This window comes from Microcaecilia unicolor, chromosome 3 (genome assembly GCF_901765095.1).
Source record: "Microcaecilia unicolor chromosome 3, aMicUni1.1, whole genome shotgun sequence".
Taxonomy (NCBI): Eukaryota; Metazoa; Chordata; class Amphibia; order Gymnophiona; family Siphonopidae; genus Microcaecilia; species Microcaecilia unicolor.
The window spans coordinates 122,094,685-122,100,684 of NC_044033.1; positions in this window are offsets into that span (position 1 = coordinate 122,094,685).

A 6,000-nucleotide genomic window follows, 5' to 3' on the forward strand; every position below is an offset into this window, starting at 1 on the left:
CAGCCGTCTCGTCTCCAAGCTGTATAGCCCTAGCCTCCTTAGTCTTTCTTCATAGGGAAGTCGTCCCATCCCCGCTATCATTTTAGTCGCCCTTCGCTGCACCTTTTCCAATTCTACTATATCTTTCTTGAGATGCGGCGACCAGAATTGAACACAATACTCAAGGTGCGGTCGCACCATGGAGCGATACAACGGCATTATAACATCCTCACACCTGTTTTCCATACCTTTCCTAATAATACCCAGCATTCTATTCGCTTTCTTAGCCACAGCAGCACACTGAGCAAAAGGTTTCAATGTTGTTGCATGTCTTCTCTTTCTGTGATCTTCGATGGTTTATGAAACCTCTCTTTCCTTATGTTTTCAGCTACTTCTTTTGAGAACCAAGGCAGCCTTTTTTTTTTCATTTACTTCTTTCCTTACAAAAAATTTTGTTGCCCTTTAAATAGCTCCTTTCAGTTTTCCCCACCACTTTCCTACTTCTCCCAGATGTTCCCATCCAGCTAACAACTTCTTGAGGTATTCCCCTATCTCAATTGTTGTTTTTCGAAGACAAGAAGCTTCACTTTTAAATGAACCTTATCGACGCCATCCAGTGATCATCGGATGCCAGATGATCACCCACTATAACATCAGAAACACTCTCCCCATTCGTAAGCGCTAAGTCCAGTATGGCTTCATTCTCAATTGATTCCATCACTGTTGTGATTCCATCACTGTTGGAATAGTTCTCCCTATAGAGAATCCAGGATCTCCCTACTTCTAAATGACCCTGCAAAAGGGATTCCCCAGTCGACATCTGGCATATTAAAATCACCTATTAGTAATACTTTCCTTTTCACAGCTATATTGTGAATGTCTTCAATTAAATCTATGTCCACTTCTGTCTGTGAAGGACGCCTGTATATTACACCAATGTAAATAGAATTTCCATTACCTCTTTCTAGATAAACCCACAGTGCCACCTCTTTAACCCAAAAGTCCTGAAATTCTGTCATTTTTATATTTTCTTTAACATATGCCATTGCTTCTCCCTTTCTTCCTACCCTGTCCTTCCTGAACAGATCATAGTCTTGTATAACTATATCCTAATCATGATTTTTTATGAACCACGTCTCTGTGACTGCCATTAAATCCAAGTCAGCCTCTTGATCTAGAACTTTTATTTCTCCATACTACAGGCATTAGTATACACTGTTTTCCAGATATTTTCCTTTTTTTTTCCATTTCTATAGAGGTTTCTCTTACCCTGAGAGCTTAAACTTACCCAGGGTCTTTGATCACTCAGCCCCGAACAATTCCAGTTTAAAGCCCTCTTCAGTAGGTTAGCCAGTCTGTTGCTGTAGACACCTCTTCCCTTCTTTGATAGAGGGTCCAAGTCATAATTCCATTTAGGAGCAGTCCAAGCGTTGTGGAACAGAGGACCAAAAGGTATGGGCATAGAGAAACATTTAAGCAGGACAGGAATACCCTTTAGTGGGCCCTAGACAAGTAAGTGCATTGGGTTCCCAAGTATAATATAAATATATTTTTAACATTCCACAAACAAGATCCCAGCATAGCCTTGAGTGTGAAGTAGAGAATGACATGGGGACAAACTGTCTCCATCCCCGCCCCGTGGGCTCTGTCCTCATCTACAGAAGCCTTGAACACTTATTGTATTTAAATCCTTTTATTAAAGTATAAAAAGGAACAATATGCTGTGCAACTGTTGTGTATAAATTACAAATAGAAAACAATAATAAGAATGAGTATCTATAATAACCCTCCTTCCCACCACCACCCTCTACCCTTCCAACTAGAAAATGACACAGGGACAAAGTTTGTCCCTGTCCCTGTGGGATCTGTCCCCACGAGCTCTGTCCCCATCCCCGTTGTTACTGTGGTTCCCCATCCCCATAATAATGGGAGAACAATATATTCTCTAGTGTGGAGCAAAACTGGTACAAGAAGAAAACAGCAGGTTAGACCTGCTGCTTGCTGACCTCCTGGTAACTGAGGAACAAGGGGGTGGGAAAATACACCTCCAACACACACACACTTTTATCTGCTTTTTGCCTGACTGAGAAGTGCAGGAGTCTGCCTTAAGAGCCACTGAAGTATTCATCTGAGAGGGTCCCTCATGAACATTAGGGTCCTTGACATGTGCCTAGTTAACATATTACTTTAATCCTGTGCTGCATTTACACACATAGGAATACAGTAGTCTCTGTTTTGATTGTCCTGTTTTTCACATTAAAGTGTACGTAGTTTGAGTACTTGTATTCTGGAGAAGGTGTGTTTTTTGTTTGGTATTTTGTTATTCTTTCACCTATTTTAGGATGTTGATTTGGTGCTTTCCCCTAGTTATAGGGAAGGCAGTTTTCAAAGCCAGCTCTCCAGGTGCAAGGACTTCTTTTGAAAATTGCCCACCCTTCTCGCAGGTAAAAATACATGTACTCCACAAAAATGCTTTTACCCACCTTTATTCAGGAAGTTTCCCAGGCATAGGAGCCAACTTTTGAAAATTATTGGAAGTACTGAACTTATAAACTGAACACAATTTTCCCTTCACCCAGCAAAGAAATGGAAAAAGTGTATGGCTGGCTGTGAGTGACTAGCTTATATTTACATGTCAAGAGTCAGGTAGATCATGTGGACATGGGGAAGTGGCCAAATCAACAGCTAGGTTTCTGCCAGTCTCTTCTCCACCTTGCCCCCTGCAGCCAGTCCACATTATACTTTCTCCCTCTCTGTCTGTCTGCCATTCACACCACACTGCCCCCTTTAATCATCCTCACCAGTCTCTCTCACTTCTGAACCCATCTACACCACACTTTTTCTTTCCCCGTTCTTACACTTCCCCTAATTTCTCTCTTCCTTGTCCTTTCCCCCTCTGCACTTTTTAAAGTTTTTCCTCCTGCACAGGCATAATTCAGTGTTTTATATTTGAGGGCAGTGAGTTTAATAGCTTTCTGCCTGCTCCACATTTTATTTCCCCTTGACCCAGCCTTCTGTTTCCCTCTATTCCCCAACAGGCTCCTATGCACCTCTCCCTAGCCAGTTGCTCTTCCATGCTTCCTACTGTCCTCTGCAGATGAGACTTCCTTTCACTTTCAGGTTAACTCTTCTCTCAATGTGTAATTCTCTATCTCTCACAAGCTTGGATCATTTCCATGGCCCCCAGGTATATCCCTGCTTCCTGACCCCATACACTGTTGCACTTCTACATAAATTCTTGGCCAGTGGCAACCACCCACCTACAGAGTTCACATGAGATTCTCTGCCACATGCCCACCCTGAGCCCTGGAAGTCCAGCAAGGATCACGGCTTGAAACCTCAGATTAACACAGAGTAGGAAAACATGTACCAGCAGCCCAGAGCATGGGAGCAGGCACTCGTACTAAGCCGCTGTGTCTTGGTCTGCCTGCATAATACTATTGCAGTGGCCAAGGAATACTTATTCAGCTCAGGGAGCCAAGTTGAGATCTGGTAGATGGCTGCAGACCTTTACCAAGAGCAAAGAAAGCAGGAGGAGTCTCAGGGAGTCAAACCAGAAAACACACAGAGCTTGTAAGGCAATATGCCCTTTGCTCTTCCCAGAAGCTCTGTCAGAGGTCCCTGTCATTTCTTTCTACTGCTGCTGTTCTACTACTTTAGGCTCACATAGCCCAGTGCCCCCATTAGGCCCACCGTTTCTACTTACTATGGGGATATAATGGGAGAACAATATTTTACTATTTTTCATGAAGAATGGGTATAGTGCTACTCTCCATTCTCCTTCAGTTAAATTCCTGACCATAGTTCCTCAATATCACAGCTGCCAAAGAATATTAATTTTTAAAAGGGAGATTTTTAGTTCATGGTATTGCATGCTTCCAGAATCTTCTCCCCTTTCTCCATCCTCTCAAAAATACCTTATTTACCCCAGTGACTGCAAGCCTGGAAAAAAGGAGCAGATACCAGTTGTCACCCCGCAGCTGGTCCAGCCTAATTAGCAATACTCATCTCCCACCCATTGATACCTGAGCTTGCTCTGTTCTGGGGAACAGTTGATAATTTTCAAGTTTTTGTTCCTATGGCTCGAATCTATCCTCTTTCTCTGCTTATTCTTGACTTTCTCTTCCAAGTCTCACTCCTCCTGCCACTTCCATACTTCTCTTCATCCCTTTGTGCTTCTCTTCCTTCCACCCATGATCCTTTCTCTTCTCAGAACTCTTTTCTCAGCCTATCTTCCCTATCAGCCCCTCCTCACTAAGTCCAGCAGAGTTCTTCCTATAGTCTGCCTTAGGTACAAAATTAGATTGTGAGCCCACTAGGGACAGTAAAATACCTACCATACCTGAATGTTAACTCACGTTTGAAAAAGGTGTGAGCTGTTTAAATTTGTTTAAAAAAAAAAAAATGCTCTTCAACTCTATTTCTCTTTCTTCAGCCAACCCCTAACCCACTTTTCTTTTACTGCAGAGCTTCCAAGTTACCCATTCCAGGAGAGAGACATTTTGGCTAGGCCCGGTTTTTAACTTACATCCAAAGCAGTGTATCCATGATTCTATCCATTAAAATCAGTGCTGCAGGTCCCATAATGCACTAGGATGAGGTTGAAATTCAGGACTGTCCAAAAGGTTTCCCTCCTGGAATAGTTAAGTTGGCAGCTCTGTAGCTTACATTCACTTCAGCTCTGTTGTCTCTTTCACAGCCCATGTCTTCTCTCAGCCTCTCTTCCCCTCATAACCCATGTGTTCGTTCCAGCTATCACAACATGCATCTTTTTCCTTCCCCTCTGCTCCACTATCAGCCTCTTCTCCATCCCCTTCCACCCAGAATTTCTTCTGGTTATTTCTGCAGACCCTCACAGCAGCATATTATCTCCTAGCTGCTACCCCCTTTTACAGCTAGTCTCCCCTCTTCCAGCTCCTCTATCAGTAGCTCTCTCACATCCCTTATATGTCATCTGGCCCTCTCTCAGCCTTCCTTTCCTTCCCCTTCCTCTCTATCAGCTCCTCGTTACCTTTCCAGGTACCTCTATCAACACTTCTCCCTGTGTTTATGGCAGAACAAAGGCAGGAAGTCTGTGTAGTCTACATTGCCACTGCTCTCTGCTCTCCTGTTAGCCCATTGATCTGACTTTCCTTGGCCAGCCAATAGGCTCCAGGGGTAGGCGGGAGCAGTAGCTTAACAGAAACAACCTTCCTTCCTTCCTCTGGTACCAGGGCATTGCTAGAATTAACATTGAGGATGCCAACCACTCACTAGAGCTGGCACCTATATCCCCACAGAAGGGAATGCACCAACATGCATGCATAGATTTGAAGGGGGGAAATAGCCCTAGTGCAGTAAACCTGCTTTTTCTGCACATATGTTTTCCCTAAGCAACTTTAAAAGGGAAAGTACATTTGGCATTTTCCTCTAGAAAACTGTTGCAGGATCTACGGAGGGAAAGTACCTGACCACACACAAGTGACTGATTTAACTGATTGGCAGTTGTAGGAAAGAAACCTCTACATGAAGCCTCCTGTTCTAGAAGTATTGGAGGACAGGTACCTCTCCCCTCACTATCTTTGCTGAATTTCCATTATCACAAGTGGACACTCGGGCACCTGCTCAGATCCTGAAATCTTCCCAAGCACCGGCTCCTGGTGGATGATTCAATAACCACAACTCTTTTTTTTTTGTTGTTGTTCAAACAATTTTTATTAAATTTTCAAATAAAGATAATGGCTGAAAACAACCACTACTTTCAGAATAATAACAGTAACTTCCCATCCAGGAGAAAGTAACAAGACAGATCAATTAAACAATATCATGGTAAACATTGTGCATATCTAAAGGTGTGAGTAAGATTATTATTATTATGTATTACATTTGTACCCAGCTCTTTCCCACATACAGCAGGTCCAGTGCGGCTTACATAGTAAAAGAAAGCATCTTACATGGTAAAGAATACAGTAAAAACAAGGAAATGTAGGAATAGTATTATAAATTGTGATGATCATAACTACTTACATTATGAAAGGCATT